Below are 18698 nucleotides of genomic sequence, written 5' to 3' on the forward strand. Positions count from 1 at the left end.
TTCTGCACTTCAAAACCCAAGATGGAAAAAATACATATTCTTTGTAGAACATTTTTCAGTTTTTAGTTTTTATAGTCATTACATAGGAGCTACTATGTGCTTAGAAGAGTTGAACTCTAGAGAAAGTCTATAGAAAATTTTAAAACATAAGTATATTATTTACCTTTAAATTTTAATATTACTAAGAAAGAATATAGCTTGATTATGTCATAGATTATAAGAAATATGTTTTATATAAAGTGAGTCATAATAAACCCAATCACTGTTTATTAGTAAAAGCAAAAATATTTGGAAGCTAGTTCTAATGTTAAACATTTCCATGATTGCCCAATGTTTTAGCTCTTCCTAAAAAAAAGAAACCTAGCACTTTTCACAGTTTCATTTGACTCTTAAAATGACCATGTAAAATAACAGTCCTATAAACTCAAATTTTTATGACCAGAGAATGTAATCATTTGCCAGGGGTCACACAAATAGCAATGAAAGAAAACTGGAAGATTACTATACTATTTTTTCTAATCAATTACTATACTTTTTATATATCATACATCACACTATTAGAAAACTTTGTATATGTTGAAAATTCCATAGGCCCTAAATAAAAGGTTTCACTGTGTTTGGTAGGAAGTTAACACACTTTTCATTTATTTAGTTAATATATTTTAATTACACAAGTTATTATCAATATTATACATATTAGAAAAGAAACATCAGAAGGGTATTAAGATGGTAAACTGAAAAAACACCTAATCTCACGCCCTCAAATCCCATTTAAACTATAGTAGAGGTATATATATGAAATAGAAATCCTCAAGAACGGGTAGAAAAGTAAAAGAAACAATAAACTTTGGGGAGATAGGTAATTCTTGTTTTTCTGCTCTAAAGTTAATCTACTTAACACAAAATTGTCTGCACAACAGAATCATGGGAATCTTGACCCATTCTCTTGATACAGTTTTGACATATGTCGATTCATAGAGGTAATGTCAACTTTATACCAGGAGGTCTGTATCTAGGAGTCTCTTGCATATAGTAATAGTTAAGATGACTTGATAAAGTCCTTTATTAAGGATCTTTTGATGTTTACGTAGAAGACACATTTTTGCTTTTAGGTATAGTGGCAGCAAGGATCTTGGTTTCATTTTTGTTTCTCTTTATTTTTTTAATTTATCTTTATTGTTCAAAGTATTACAAATGCGTCCTTTTTTTCCCCATTGACTACCTTCACCCCGCACCCATCCATCCCAGGCCTTCACCACACTGCTGTCTGTGTCCATGGTATTTTTGTTTCTTGAGTCACATTGCTCCAGTCTAGCCTAGTTCTCTACATTTGGCATACCACTGTCATCCTTACAATTTTATTCATCATTGTGGGAATTTTCTTCACTCCTTTCTGTGCAGAACCCTTGTTTTTTATTTTTATTTTTTGTGAATCCTCACCTGAGGATATATTTCCATTGATTTTTAGAGACAGTGGAAGGAAAGGGGAAGACAGAGAGAAACATTGATGTCAGAGAGACACATCAATTAGTTGCCTCCCACATGAGCCCTGACCAGGGCCAGGGATCGAACCTGCAACTCTGAGGTATGTGCCCTTGACTGGAATCGAACCCAGGGACGGATACTCTGACCACTGAGCCAAACCGGTTAGGGCAGAACCCTTGTTTTTTATGCTATGTCTTTTTATTGACTTTTATCATTAGAGGGAAGGGGACTATATTGGCTAGTAACTTTTTGAGAAACAATATATGGGAGGTATATTTTTTGAGACTATGTATGTCTGAAAATTGTCCTGTATTTTTTATGCGTGATAGTTTGGCTAGGTATAGAAATCTAGGTTAGAAATAATTTTTTTTCCAGAAATTTTAAGGGCACTGTTTCATTATCTTGCTTCTATTACTGAGAAATATGAAACCATTCTTATTTCTTATTTGCCCCTTAATAACAGCTTGTAGAATCTTTATTAGTCTCCACTATTCTGAAAGTTTATTGTTGGCTGGCATTTATCATCAAGTCCTTTCAGTTTGGTAACTCTTACCTGAAAATTTTTCTTAAATAGTGTCATTGGTGATATCTTTCTTCTGCCATTCTGTCATTACAGTGTGAATTTTTATTTGGGTACTCCAATTGTCTTATTTACAACTTTATCTTTGCTCAGTTAGATGTGTTCAGCTTTATCATTCAGTTTTTCTATTGAGATTTTTATTTTTTTCTATCACGTTCTTTCTTGTTTTGTGTTGTTAATCCTTACCCAAGGGTATTTTTTTCATTGATCTTTAGAGATTGTGGAAGGGAGAGAGGAATGGGGATGGGGGGAACACTGATGTGAGAGACACACCGACTGGTTGCCTCCCACATGTGCCCCAAACCTGGGCTGGGGACTGAACCTTGGTATGTGCCCTTGACTGAGAATCAAACCTGAGACCTTTCAGTACAAGGGCCAATGCTCTGACCACTGAGCCATACTGGTTAGAACTATCATGTTCTTAATTTACGTTTTTCATTTCCTTGCCTATACTATTTCAGATATATCAATAAGATATTAACTGCAGGAAACTTATAAAATACTACACAAATAACTCTAGGCATAAAAGTAGAAAGAAATGCTTTTTAAAAGATATACAAAGTAAAACAACGTAAAAAGAGAAATTAGAGGACTTCCAGCTGAGAATAATTAACAGATCCTTTATTAGGCTTATTATATAAGTACTATGGCAGCAATGACTCTTATTTATGAAAATCAAGGACTTATATTAGGGAGCTACTTTGAGTTCTCCTAACATAACATTTCCTTGATCTCCCCACAACAGAGTCCCACATTCTGTGCCTTGCACAAGCATCTACTGTTTTATTTATCATCTACAGAAAGCAACTTTTAATTACTTAATTAATCATGTAAATTTTCCCAATAAGCAAATAATTCACCATCACAATCATTTTATTTAAGTATATTACAAGGCCTTCAAAAATCATTATTTTCCACGCTGGCCAGTGTGGCTAAGTGGTTAGAGTGTCATCCCGCACTGAAGGGTTAAGGGTTCGATTCCCAGTCAGGGCATACACCCAAGTTATGGATTCAGTCCACGGGAGACAATTTACCCACTGTCCTTCATCCTTTTAAAATAAGCAAATTAACTGACAAAGTTAAAAAAATTATAGTTGTTTTAAAAATTAAATTAAAATTCCAATTCTTACAAAACTAATCATGATTTAATGTTTTCAAAGAGAAGCAAAAAAGAGGAAGAATTCTACCAAATAAGTTAAATATTTATAATAACTAGAACCTCAGCCACAAATCATGAACACAAAGCTCTCAAAATCCCATTTCAAAAGAAGATAGTTATAACTGGGTCTAACTCTTAAAACAAAAGTTCTCAATATCAAATTATGAGTTACTTATAGAGGGACTACTTCTACAGCTTCCTTTTGTAGCAGAAAATGCTAGTTGTTCTCTCCATTTCTCTCCTTCATTTATAAAACTTTTTAATTTTAGCCAACCTCATGGTTGTCCGACTGTTTACTACATTTCCCAGCCTTCCTTTCCCAGCTAAGTATGTTCCAATGACTAAATTTTCACCCATAAAACATGAGTCAAAGTGATATGTGCCACTTCCAAATCATGTTTTCAAAAGAATGAATGGGCATTCCCACTCACTGTCTTTTCTCCCTTGCCCCTGGCTAGTGAAACTGTGTAGTAGTTCAACCTACAAACCATGTTCAACATATGGAAACCATATTAAACCAAAGGCAGTTGTAAATCCTAAAGTCTTCTGCTGTATTGTTATATGAGAGAAATAAACATTTTTCATGCTTACACAATAGTAATAGAGTTTCTTAGAGAAGTTTAGTCTTTACTGTAATCCAATTAGCTCCTTATATTTACCACTTGAAAGGAAATAAAAATTCAAAGATAGTATTTTTTCTCTTCCATGCTTTCCCCTATTTCTTCCTTTTCTTAAGATATTTAACTTAATATTAGGTAAGAGGGCAGATACATCTTAAGCTCCAAAGCCTTAGTTGCAAATGGGCTGAAGCAATCAAGTCATTATTGTTTCACCAAATGCTTTTTATCCTGGTCCTCAAAACAACAGATTTTCTTTCCACCTTCTAGGTTTACCTTTCTACAAAATGCAAGGTATTATCTTTGAGAATTACCAACTCCAAGAGAATTCTTTTTACATCATGTCAGTTCTGAGAATCACCATTCTAATGTACAATTCAAATTTCTCATTAGAATGTAAAAGTGCCATCGAGTGCTACACACATAATTCTTGGTTACCCACGAAGGCACTAATTTCCCAAAGTAGCACAGGGTTATACCAACAAAGGAAGGAAGACATTCTGACACTGCCACCTCATATCACCGTCACACAAAGGGGCCCTCTCTCACAAACAAAAGGGTTCAAGCTAGTTATTCCTAGCTATTAGATACAAAATACACAACAATTTTATACTATTCTGAGCAATGAAAAATTACAGACGTGAATAAGTAAATATTTCTGATGGTAAAGTTAATAGGTCATCTTTATTTCCCAGACTTGCGTGTTTATGTAAGTCCAATTATAAAGACTGCCAGGGAGGCACTATCAACTATACCCATGGGCCTAGGCCTGCCACGCTTTTTGAAAGGTGGCCAAGAAGATGCTTCAGTCATTACCTTAAAGACTCAAAAATCCAAATGATTAAAATTCAAAACTGAAAACATTCACATTGTATAAATAAGCATTAGCCGCCGTCCCCCCCCCCCTTCTCATTTTACAGGACTTAAAAAACTGAAAATGCTGCCCAGCACTCATACTTTATCTATTAGAGAATGGTTTCCACCCTACAACTTGAAACATATATAACAACAAAGTTTAATTTTGTGGAACTCATTGTTCCCTGTTGAACAAACTAACATGACAAGAGAAACTACTGAATTTACTTTGTAGGTTATAAGACAATATGAAAAAGAACACTGTGAAATAATATTACTTAATTTTTTTAAAGGTTCTATTATTGATTTTTAAAAAGAGAGGGAGAGGGAGAAAAACATGGATATGAAAGTGAAACCATCAGCTGCCTCCTGCACACCCCCTATGGGGGGATGAAACTCAAAACCCAGGCATGTGCCCTGACCCATAATCAAACTGGCAACTTTTAGGTTCCAGGGATGAAGCCCAACCCACTGAGCCACACCAGCCAGGGATATGACGTAATTTTTGAAGTCTAGGGTTCTCTAAAACACATAGCAAGATCAAATAGGCAAGAGTATTTTTTTTAAGGAAGCTCCTCTAATAGGTAGGTAATTTCTAGATATTCTAGGGAACTGATAAGAACAAAGAGCTACTTGATGATATACTTGTAATCTATTATATAAATACTGTTAAAACATCACATAATTTTATCTATAATATGCCCCACAAATTTTAGAAACTCAAAGGTAAGAATTTTATCCTCAAAATTCTTTCAGCATATGACTCCCTTGAAAAACTAGGTATGCCAATGTATGAATTCTCTATATATCTCAAAATTTAAAAATATTATAACAGAAATCTTTCTAAACTAAATCATATACTTTTTTGCCTTCCTGAGCAAGTTAAACATATCTAAATATTCTGTATAATTCAGAATCATTAATGAGATTGTCAATTATCATGATTATAGATTATACAATGATTATATAATTATTGCATAATAAATACTGATTCAGTTCTAGGAATACAGATTTTCAAACTAAATAACCTCAAAACTAAAATTTTAAATTCTTGCTTCTAACACTTGAAATCTGACACCTCTACACTATCAAGATGCTAGCCATCATCTCTTGCTACTATCCTATCTAATAATAGACAAATATGCAAATTGACCGCACCTTCGCTACGCCCAAGCCACACCCACCAGCCAAGTCACGCCCATCAACCAATCAGAACGAGTATGCAAATTACCCCAACAAAGATGGCGGCTGATTTGCATATCAAGACAGCATCGAAAGAAGCCAAGAGCTGCTGAAGGGAGTAAAGCTTCGGAGAAGCAAGCAAGCCAGGGGGAGGAGAAGGGAGGAGCGAAGGCAGGGCCGGGGGTGAAGGGAAAAGCAGGCGGGCTGGCTGAGAAGGCGGGGCGGGTGACAAGGGAGGAGCGGAGGTGGGGTAGAGTGCAGCAGGAAATCCTATTGCAGGATTTTTCCTGCAACGGGAATGCTAGTCCATATATATTTCACTGGTAGCACTTCTCCCGTTCCAAATTTGCTAAAAACAAGTATCATTTGATAGAACTAGGGAAAATTCTCAGGTAAGAGCAAAGGTCACACAAAAACAATAAAATATAAAAACTTCTTGCTCTATTGGCGTGGCTCAGTGTTTGAACATCGACCTATGAACCAGGAGGTCATGGTTCAATTCCAGGTCAAGGCACATGCCTAGGTTGCAGGCACAAACCCCAGTAGGGGGCATGCAGGAGGCAGCTGATCAATGATTCTCTCTAATCACTGATCTCTACCTCTCTCTCCCGCTCCCTTTCGCTCTGAAATCAATAAAAATATTTTTAAATAAAAATAAAATAAAAAATTCTTAGTTTTCCTTGAAAAAAGACCCAAAATGGGAATTCTTCATTAAAAAGAAAAAGAAAATGCTTAAGAGAAACCAATAATATCTTAACATTTCTACCTATTGCCTAGGTTTATTTTTATAAAACCAATAGTATTTTGAGTTCTATCTTTACTTCCTTGTTTTCTTTTTTCACTAGTTTCAAGTTTAAAGAGTTCAATAAAAATGTTTTGGAGCCAAAACCGGTTTGGCTCAGTGGATAGAGCCTCGGCCTGCGGACTCAAGGGTCCCAGGTTCGATTCCGGTCAAGGGCATGTACCTTGGTTGCGGGCACATCCCCAGTTGGGGGTGTGCAGGAGGCAGCTGATTGATGTTTCTAACTCTCTATCCCTCTCCCTTCCTCTCTGTAAAAAATCAATAAAAAAGATTATACTTTTCAGTGCAATCAGTACAAACAGTAGATTTAATGGAGAATGAGTTAAAATAATCACGGAAACATCTTTATGACTCATGTACGAGGATGTTACCAAACAGACCAAAACCAAAAAATTTTTACTTTTATTACAGCACTAAAGGCCCAGCTCACGAAATTGTGCACAGGTAGGGTCCCTAGGCCTAGCCTGTGATCAGGGCCATCTTCCGCCCACTCACCAGACCCCAGTTCTGCCCCACCAATGCCACCCACCCTGGTTCCCCATTTTCCATCTGGTGATTGGAGCCTGAGGGCCAGAGGGGAGGGACCAAGAGGTCTGCCGTTCTGCCCGCTCGCCAGTCTCCAGTCCCATCTCGCCTCCTCCACCCACCCTGGTTCCCCTTTAGCCATCCAGTGATCAGAGCATGTGGGGAGGGACCAAGAGGTGGTCAATGCACCTAATAGCGACTGGTCAAGCAGTGGTTCTGGTTGTTAGGCCGTTACAGTCGCTGGGCTTTTATTATATAGGATTAAGTTCCAACCTAACCAGAAAATAAACAATATAACTTTTCAAAATTCCTCCATTAAAAAAAAAGGTCTATGTTAAACAAAGAAGAAAAATTTTGGTTTCAAGTATTGTAGAACATTTTATCATATTTTTCCTACTTATAACTTCATAATTTGCACTATTTTCATGTCACCATGTCCTAAAGCAGATTAAAAATAGAAATGTAGTCCTATTACACACACCTGAAAGGTCTCAGGTTCAATTTCTGGTCCCGGCACATACCCAGCTTGTGAGTCCCATCCCAGATCAAGGGGAGGCAACAAATCAATGCTCATTGCAGCATCATTTACAATACCCAAAACCTGAAGTAGCCCAAGTGCCCATCGGTAGATAAATGGATTAAAAGCTGTGGTACATTTACACAATGGAATACTATTCTGCCATTAAAAGGAAGGAAATTTTACCCTTTGCAATAGCATGAATGGACCTGGAGAATATTATGCTAAGTGAAATAAGCCAGTCAGAGAAAGACAAGTCCCATTATGATTTCACTCATATGTGGAATTTAATGAAGAAACTGAACTACCAAGGAATCGAAACAGACTCACATGTAGAGCACAGGTAAAAAAAAGTTCAAGTTCACTAATTATAGAAAAAAAAGAAGTTAATGAGATACTATTTTCAACCACCAAACTGATAGTGATATGGGAAATGCTATTCAAGTAATCTTTTTATCAATTTTGTAAATTACTTTAAAAGCCCTTTGAAACAGTAATTTCAAATAAATTATAAAATGTAGATCATGACTCATGTACAAGGATGTTCACTTCAATTATATCATCAATTATAATAGAAAATGGGCAATAAGCAAAATGGTCAACAAGAAAAAAAGGCTTCGTAGCTCAGTGGTTAGAGCATCAGCCATCACATTGAAGGGTCAAGGGCACATACTTGGGTTGCAGGTTAGATCCCATGTACGGGAAGCAACCAATTAATGTCTCTCACCTCGATGTTTCTCTCTCTCTCTCTCTCTCTCTCTCTCTCTCCCCCCCCCCTCCCCCCCTTCTCCTTCCCTTGCCTCCTTCCTTCCCTTCCATTCTCTAAAAATCTATGGGAAAATATCCTAAGGTGAGGACTAACAACAAAACAGGTTTAGTAAGTCACAGCACATTCTAAATCTATATAATAAAAGCCCAACCGACCTTTATAGCGGAACGACCAGAACAATCAGTCGCTATGATGTGCCCTGACCACCAGGGGCACACGCTCAATGCAGGAGCTTCCCCCTGGTGGTCAATGCACTCCCCAGCCAGAAGCCAGGCTCACAGTTGGGGGCACAGCGGCAATGGCAGGAGCCTCTCCCACCTCCCTGGCAGTGCTAAGGAGCAGCAAGCAGGTGGGCAGTAAGGAGCAAGGGGTCCCGGACTGTGAGAGGGTATAGCTGGGTTGAGGGACCCCACCCACCAATGCAAGAATTTTGTGTACCAGGCCTTTAGTAGTGATAATATTATGTGACCATTTAAAAACATTTGTTGAATATTTAATAATTTGGGATATTTTCACAATATATCATATAACCATTAGAAAAACACATTCTAAAAGAGTAATAAGCCTTGCTAATGTGGCTAAGTGGTTGAGCATCATGCTTCGACTCCTGGTCAGGGCACATGCCCAAGTGCAGGCTCAATCCCCAGTAGGGGGGTGGGACGGGGGGGGGGGGGCAAGCAGGATACAGCCAACTGATGTTTACTCTCTCATAGATTTTTCTCTCTATCCTTTTCCCTTCCTCTATCTAAAAATAAATAATATGAACATTTTAAAAATAGAATAATAAAATGGGAAAATATCCACAATATAATACTAAATTAAAAACAGGTCAATCAATTATCACAAAGGTCACAAAAATCACCAAAACATTTAGAGCATTTATTTCTAAATGTTAATTAACTTCAGTATGTTCCTAATGTGCTATAAGTAAAAAAAAAAATTTGTTAATATTTTTATTATACGTTTAAATTATAAAAAAGCCAATTTTAATGGTTTATGGCTTAATCAAACCTTATCTGAACTAAATTCTACAATGCTTAAAATTCACAAAATAACCCCAGTAACTTTTATGCATTCCTGGAGTAACCTACTTTTAATATTTATATATGCTGTATACATATCAAAATTTTGCGGCATCATAACTAAGTAAAATTTCAAAACAAGCTTGTATTGACAGAGCACGGATGAACAAAGAGTGTAGGTTCAGACAATTCATTAATCTTAGTTTTTTAAGTTTATAGAACTGTATTTGCCTTTTTAACAAACATGACAGCAAAATTGTCCCACCAATAAATATTTACATTGTTCATTATGTTCTTCAGTGTTTTCAAGTACCTCTTATGATCTTCAGCACTAACCTAAGAGGCAATCGTTTGTATATTCAAATGAAAGCATCAGCTTAAATATATAAACCAAAACATTTCACTTTTCTGGAAATGCAAAGTGTACCAGTCCCTAAGATCAAAGTTCTTTTCTTTACCTAAATGTGTGTCTACTCATAACACACCTACATACACAAGTACAGAAAGTACAACATATTTTTAACTCTAATAAGATAACAGAAATGATGTCAAAGGAGATGGGAGAGGGGTCTGCTGGGAAAACCACTCCAGAAGCATAAAAGGGAAAATTGCACAAGTGCCCTCTAAATATATTTCTGTGTAGAAGAGACACCAGAAGCCCAGGAATTATATCAGCAACAAACTTTCTGTGAAGAAAAAAGAATATTTCCTATCACTCCATTCTATCTCATATGTGATATCATTTTTTTAAAATCCACCAACCACAAGTATTCCTTTCAGCTACATCTTGTTAGACTACTAATGGTACTTGTTTTAGGCAATAAAAACAATCCTAAAGCAACCAAGATTACAAAGCAATAGCCACTTCTTCATTTGACAGGGGACTTATTTAAACTTATCAAGAAAGGAATTATTATGTATAGATGAAACTTAGGAAAACCATTTGCAAGTTTTTAACCCAGTAAGAAATAATATGCACAATGGTAGAATTATATCAATCATATAAAACTTCTCCCAGGAGTGTTATGTAAGATTAAAATATAATGACAATACCATTTTAAACTAAAATAATTAATAGCATAATTACAACTACCTTCTTTAGGAAAGTAAAACCAGGAACAAACTTACAATTTAAAAAATCAAACACAATGTTCTCTTATACATATGTAAATGGTCAGTGTATTTTGTAAATCAACGGATTTTTTTTATTGATGGTTCACTTAATTTCCTCATAAAGGCCTCAGTGTAGTTGAAGGTTCTTTACAGAATTCTTTATCAGAAAAATTCACCAAGTAAGTTTTATATTTTACATATCATAAACAAAATGCTAAGAAAATGACTTAATTTTAAAACAGTAACAAAAATGATCTAACTGAAGTAATAATGGACAAGTGATCAGAGACCGAAAAAATATAAAACTGTAATGAAAGTATGATCAGAAGCACACAAACTAATTAAAATTAAATCTTCAATGACACAGGATGAAATATTTTCTAAAAATAAATACCCAAGGAGATTGAGATTTCTTTTTAAACAACATCACATTGACTTTCCAATGGGCCCTCCCCCTCATATTTCCCAAACTCAAATTGTTTCTATTTTGTAACATTCATAACAGCACTGGTAAAAACAGGGTTAAAAATGTATTTGCAAATATGCAGTTCAAATAAATGCATTTCCTTTGTGACCACCACTAGGTGCTGATCTTCACCTTCCTAAATATAAACTTGAATCCAGCAAAACTCTAAGAGTGAAACTATAATCCAGAACCATAGGTGACAATCACTTTTACAGAAAATTAAGTCCACAGCCTCTCAGAGAATCGGAGAATTAGAAGAAAACAGTTTAAGGTCGGTACAGAACTACAACATAAGTGAAGCGTTTTTCTTGAAAAATGTGGTGATGTGAGGGTAACAAAATGTAACCCCCTCAAGAACGAGGAAAATTAAATCTAGAACCCAAATGGCGTCCAAGAACATCAGATCTTGAAAACGCATATTGCGCTTGCGCAGCCACCGCCCCGCCAGCTGCACAACTGCAGCTACAGGCCGACCCCGCAAGATCACGTGCTCCCATGCAGCGCGCGCCCGCAACCGCGCACGCGCAAACACAACTCCGGCGGCCGCCATAATGCGGTCTTGACTCTTCAGAAATACAATAGTAATTCAAGAAAATATGGTTATAACAGCCCCTAGGATGCACATATACCTTTCCGGGCGGAAGATGAGGGAAGGGGAACCAAGTTCCTGCCCACAGCGCCGTTCCGCGCTGCCGTCCCCAACGCTGCCGCCTCAGGCTCGCGCGCTTCAGTCGCCGCCGCTGAAGCTGCCGCCGCCGCCGCCGCCGCCGCAGATTCAAAAACAAACCCGCTTCTCCCTTGCACGCGAGGCCGTTATGCAAATTAATGTAGGCGGGGCTCGGTGGACGTCTTATTGGCCACGCCTTCTGTACTGTCAGCCAATAGGCTCACAGACTGGCTGATCCCCATGCAAATTGCCTGGTTTTTTATTTGAATGAGGGAAATTGGCCCCGCCTCCTGCTGTAGAAAAGAGGAGGTCTGAAGTGGTGGCGCTGTGTCTTTTGGTTGCAGTGCGAGGTGTCTTTCAGAACTTCCCTCACCCAGTGAGGAGCACTTCGTGAGCGCCCTCTATGAGCCTTAGAAAGAAGGAAGTAAGGAAATAGGTGAAAGTTTAAAGAGCTGAGGGAAAGATTTTCTTTTTCTTTTTCTTTTTTTTTTTTTTTGAGGGAAAGATTTTCAAAAAAGGCTAGAGTATGTTGATTTGTTCATTGTTTATATTAAAAATTCACAAAGTGTGCTTTAAGCTGTATAAGTAATGAGGTGATGAGGAAAACACATCTTTCCTTTCAGTTGTTCTGCGCCAGAGCAAGCACTTGTAATCATACACTTCCACCAGAAGTATCCCTCTTATTCAGTTTGACATTGGGAGCCGACCCTTAATGAAAACCAACGGGATGTAGTGGAGAAGGTGCTACTCAGTTGGGACTTCTGGATTCAAATCCAAGTACTTGGAGGTACTTGCCTGTTACTCAGAATAAGTGTCACTCCGTTTTCTCCTCTCTAAAATGGTGATAATGCCTACAGTTAAAATCCATTGGGAGGACTAAATGATAGGATAAAAGTAAATGTGTTTTGTAAAGCAAAAAGAGCCTGACAAATAGATCATAGAGTTTGGTTGTTGATTTTTAATGTAATTTCTCCCTAAAATTAATCTATTCCTTTAATATTTAGTTAATAATCACTTTGTTTCAGACCTATATTAGATGCCTGTCCTCAGGAAATCTGTACTACAATGGAGGAGACAGAAAAGTAAATAGGAAATTTTTGTAAGTAATAAGAAATTAGTGCAAAATAGTACTTATTTTTATAATTTTGGCCTCTCAATTTAGTTAATATAGGAGAATCACCTCATTCAGACTTAGAGAATCAGTAATGCCTTACTAGAAGAGGTCATCTCTAATGTGAAAATTGATTTAAGAGATTTCTTACCTAAAAGCTGAACTTTATTGTGAGAGCAATGAGGAATCACTTAATAGATTTAAGTCAGGAAAACACAATTAGACTTTTTAATTGAATTTATTGGGGTGACATTGTTTAATAAAATTATATAGATTTCAGGAATACAATTCTATAATACATACTCTGTATATTGTGTTGTATGTTTACCACCCGAGTCTCCTTCCATCACCATTTATCCCCTCTTTACCCTCTTCTACTTCCCCACAGCCCCTTTTCCTCTGGCAATCACCATACTGTTATCTGTGTCCATGAGTCTTTCTTTTTTTGTTTAATCCCTTCACCCATCTCACCTAGCCCCCACCTCTGCCCCCCTGACAGCTGTCAGTCTGTTCTCTGTATCCATGAATCTGTCTTCACTGTTAGTTTATTATGTTCATTAGGTTCCACATATAAGTGAAATGATATGGAACTTGTCTTTCTCTGACTGGCTTATTTCACTTAGCCTAATAATTTCCAGGTTCATCCATGCTGTCACAAAAAGTAATCTTTCCTTCTTTTCCTTCTTTTTTCTGGCTCAGTAGTAGTTCCACTGTGTAAATGTACCACAGCTTTTTAATCCTCTTATCTACTATTGGGCACTTGGACTGCTTCCAAATCTTGGCTATTATAAATAACACTGCAATGAACACAGGAGTGCATATATTCTTTTGAATTAGTGTTTTAGGTATAACACAATTAAATTTTCATTGCTTAATTGCTAAACTTTGTAAAGTACTTAGCAAAGAACATAGTATATAGGTGTTCAACAAATTTCAAATAGAGGCTCAATTATAACATGTATTATAATTTATTTAGTACATAGGTGCTCAGTTACAAAATAAATGCTCAGTAAATTATAAATATTAATATTGATATGAAAAGTGCCACTCAGTAATAAGAGAAATTGGATTGGAATAATACAATCCATTATGTTTCTCTTTGTATGTACTCTATAAACAAATCAAAAGGAATCATTTTATAATAGTTCACTATCATTTTTATAATAGTTCACTATCAATTGTCTAGGCCAGTGGTCAGCAAACTCATTAGTCAACAGAGCCAAATATCAACAGTACAAGGATTAAAATTTCTTTTGAGAGCCGAAAACCGACTTCTGCGCATGGGCCACGAAGTTTCAATCACACTGTATGTGCACGCCCACACGTGGTATTTTGTGGAAGAGCCACACTCAAGGGGCCAAAGAGCCGTAGTTTGCCGACCACTGGTCTAGGCTAATGGCAAAAGGAAAAATAATTCAGCATTAGCTCAACAATTCATTAATTTTCTTAGGTATGCTCATATTCTAGACTCCAACTAGGATATTTTATTATATTCAAATATCCTTAAATATCCTCAACCATTATAGTCTCTTCAGCCAGTCTACCTAATAGTTGATCTAACCAATGAATTTATTGTTTCATTCAGCAAATATATGTATGTACTCACACTATTCTAAGCACTGGAGATGCCCAGGGGAAATGACACTGCCTCTAATGGGGAGTCATATATAAAGATAAACCATATGAGATCATTACTATCATGGAGATATACACTAAGTATGAAAGAAATATAAAACAGGAGGACCTATATCATCCTCATAGTATATAGGAAGACTTCACAGAAGATGTAATATTTGACCTGACTCATAATGCAGAACTAAGAGTACTGTCAGAATAGGTATGAAATTCAAGTTAGATAAGACAGAAATGCAAAGACATTGAAGAATTAAAAAGGAATGGCTTCAATTTCCAGTAGGATGATATTTAAAATAATTGTGAATCCCTGTGACATCAAGCATTGACCAATTAGAATGGAAGCAGACTTAAAGACCCCCCCTACTTAGTCAGATGTTAATATCCTGATTGGAGGATTGTGGATAGGTCCAGGGGTTCTTCAGCTGTAGAGAAAGGTATTATGTTGTACACCTGAAACTAATATAAAGTTATATGTCCATTTATCTCAATTTTTAAATATTAAAAACTTAAGTGCATCAGAGGATACTATCAAGAAAAGACAATACACCTAATGGGACAAAGTCTTTGTAAATCTGAACTAATATTGAGAATTATAAAGAATTCCTACAACTTAACAGAACAACAAAACTGAATTCAAAAATGGACAAAGGATTTTAATTGACATATCTCAAAAAAATATATACCAATGGCCTATAAGCACATGAAAAGATGCTCAATACCATTAGTCATTAAGAGAATGCAAATCAAAACCACAATGATATACCACATCTCACAAGTTAGGAGGACTATCACCAAAATTCAAAGAAAATAAGAAATGATAACAATAATGTGAAGAAATTGAAACTTTCATGCAATGGTGATGGGACAGTCTCCATGAAAAACAATTTAGCATTCTTTCAAAATGTTAAACATAGAATTACCACAGATCAAGCACTTTCATTCCTAGGTTACATTCCTAGTAGAATTGAAAGCAGAAACTCAAAGAGCTACTTGTACACAAATGTTTATAATAGCACTAGAGGCCTGGTGCACAAAATTAGTGCACGGGTAGTGTCCCTAGGCATGGCCGGTGATCAGAGCCAATCTGTGGGGTGACAACATGGATGAACCTTGAAAATATTATGTTGTCCATACTACCCATTATTCAAATCAATCTACAGATACAACGCAATTCCTATCAAGATACCAATGTTGTCTTTCACAGAATTAGAACAAATATTCCAAAAATGTTTATGAAATCACAAAAGACCCCCAAATAGCAACAGAGAAAAAAGTTGGAGGAATCATGCTATCTAACATCAAACTGTATTACAAGGCCATGGTAATCAAAACAGTTTGGTACCAGCATTAAAACAGACTTACAGATCAATGGAACAGAATAGAGAGCACAGAAATAAACCCATGAGTTTATAGTCAATTAATATTTGACAAAGGAGGCAAAAACATACAATAGGCTAAAGATAATCTATTCAATAAAGCATGTTGGAAAACTTGGACACATATGTGCAAAAAAAAAAAAGAAAGAAAAAACTGAAATGGATTAAAAGCTTAAATGGAATACTCAAAACCTTAAAATTTCTAGAAGAAAACATAGGCAATAAAATCTCGGACATCTTTCCGGGCAATATTTTTTCTAGTATGTCTCCTCAGGCAAGGGAAACAAAAGAAAAAAACAAAAAGGACCACATCAAACTAAAACATTTTTTCACAGCAAAGGAAACCATCAACAATATGAAAAGACAACCCACTGGATGGGAGAATATAGTTACAAATGATACATCTGATAAGGGGTTAATATTCAAAATTTATAAAGAACTTATATAACTCAACACAAAACAAAGAGTGGAAAATATGAGGAAAAAAATTCTAAACAAGGGGATCAATCCAAGAATTCAACATCCATCTAGTAGTTCAAAAAGGACAAATGATCTAAGAGAGGAGAGAAAATTTTCAAGATATATGAAAAGAAAATTTCCCAGAACTAAAGGATACAGGAGTCCAAATTCAAAGGGTTCATTGAAATTCAGTACAAAATATAAGACATGTTAGCTAGGTGATTCACTTTGAAATTTCAAGATCTTGGGAGTAGAGGAAAAATCCTAAAAGTTTATGGCAGTGTGGGTGCAGGGGGATAATAGGCAGGCTGAAGAGGGTCAATGGGGGGAAAATGGGGACATATGTAAAACTTTAAACAATAAATATTTTTTAAATGTAATCTAAAATAAGGCAAGGGAGATTAAAAATGGTGACAGAGCAAGTGGATGCTACATGGGCACGCTCCCAGGAACAAAGTGGATATACAACTAAAACACATAGAAACTTCCTGAATAATTAAAAGAAGACACACTGGAGAGAACCCTGATACTCGAGGACCAAAAGTAGAGACCACATAAAGACTGGTAGGAGGGGTGGAGGTGCAAAAGGGCTGGCTGGGCCACCCACCTTGTGTTCCAGCAGAGAGAGGGCAGAGTGCACTAGAGCTGTATGAGCAGAAGCCAGGATTGGGGACTCAAGGGTTAGAGCTCAGAAGGCAGACACCTCTGGTTTCCTGTGCTGAGTCATTTCCTCACACAACAGAGGACATCTCTCCCACACAGATATTTGCCTTGCCTGGGGGAAAGACAGTTGACTCACCCTATTGGAAAACACTTTTTAAAAAATATATATTTCTTTATTGATTTCAGAGAGGAAGGGAGAGGGAGAGATAGAAACATCAATGATAGGAGAGAATCACTGATTGGCCGCCGCCTGCACACCCCCTACTGGGGATTGAGCCCGCAACCCAGGCATGTGCCCTTGGCCGGAATTGAACTTGGGACCCTTCAGTCCACAGGCCAACGCTCTATCCACTGAGCCAAACCAGCTAAGGCTGGAAAACACTTTTACTAGAGGCCACTTAAGAGACTAAAAATAACAGCCTCCAGGCAGAAGCAACTGCCCCACCCTGTTGAAAAAAACTCTCGCCACACCTGAGGAGGTAATACAAGAGGAATTGCCTGGAGGTAATTCAAGAGGAATCCTATCAGTCTGTAGGCAGAGGTGGTCTCTGGAGGCTTTGAGTCTTTGCCTTTTTTAATTAGTCAGAAACAGCATTTGACACTGTCTTGCACTAGAGATTGAGAGCTATAGAGGATCTACCTAAAACATAGTCACAAACCGAAACAGGCAGCCAAAATGAGGAGACAAAGAAACAACCCCCAAATGAAAGAACAAGAGAATTCTCCAGAAGAAGAGATAAATGAAGCAGAGATAACAAATTTATCTGAAACAGAGTTCAGAGTAATGATGGTAAAGATGCTCAAAAGCATGAGAAAAGATATAGTAACTATGAAAACAGAAATAAAGACTGACATAGCACCAATAAAGAACACATTGGAAGAAATACACAGCAGATTAGGGAAAGCTGAGGATCAAATCAGTGAATAAGAAGACAGGAATGAAAAAAATCACTCAATCAGAGAACCAAAAAGAAAAAAACAATTAAAAAACAGGAGGATAGGAGCTGTGGGACAATGTAAAACTTAACAATATTAGAATAGCAGGTGTGCCAGAAGAGGCAGAAGGGGAGAAAGGGATAGAGAGTATGTTTGAAGAAATAATGGCAGAAAACTTCCCTAACCTGGTAAAGGAAAAAGTCACACAAGTTCAGGAGGCACAGAGAACCCCAAACAAGAAGAACCAAAACAGACCCTCACCCAGACACATCATAATTAAAATGCCAAAAATGCCTGCCTCTGGAATCCCCCAGTCCCCACACTCCCCCAGCCGCCCAGGGCCAGCCTGAGGCGCAGGCAAGCCTCGGATGGCAGCTGCCCAGCTGACGCCCAAGGCACAGGCAAGTCTTGGATGGTGACTGCCCAGCCACCCAGGGCCGACCCGAGGCCCAGCCAAGCCTCAGGTGTTAGCTGCCCAGCTACCCAGGACCACCTGAGGCTCGGGTAACTAGGGCCGGCAAGGCTTGCGCTGCCAGCAGTGGCAGCAGCAGAGGTGTGATGGGGGCATTGCCTTCCCCTGATTGCCGGGTTGCCTCCCGCCCCTGAGGGCTCCCGGACTGTGAGAGGGGCAGGCCAGGCTGAGGGACCCCCCTCCAGTGCATGAATTTTCATGCACCAGGCCTCTAGTCAATAATAACCCTAAATGTCAATGGATTAAATGCTCCAATCAAAAGGCATAGGGTAATTGCATGGATACAA

At 37.4% G+C, this 18698-nt stretch overlaps 1 protein-coding gene across 2 annotated transcripts in view; it reads right to left on the bottom strand.

Annotated features, from left to right (window-relative positions):
• Positions 1–11801, bottom strand: part of ATF7IP (activating transcription factor 7 interacting protein) — a 119609-nt gene extending 107808 nt beyond the window's left edge. The window contains exon 1 of one of the 2 annotated variants that reach the window (XM_054719254.1): positions 11722–11767. The gene's annotated coding sequence lies outside the window, so the exon portion shown is untranslated. Of the gene's footprint in view, positions 1–11721 lie in introns of both variants that reach the window. The other variant, XM_028143969.2, reaches the window with a different exon arrangement.
• Positions 11802–18698: the final 6897 nt, after the last annotated feature.

Source organism: Eptesicus fuscus, chromosome 7, assembly GCF_027574615.1.
Source record: "Eptesicus fuscus isolate TK198812 chromosome 7, DD_ASM_mEF_20220401, whole genome shotgun sequence".
NCBI classification, from domain to species: domain Eukaryota; kingdom Metazoa; phylum Chordata; class Mammalia; order Chiroptera; family Vespertilionidae; genus Eptesicus; species Eptesicus fuscus.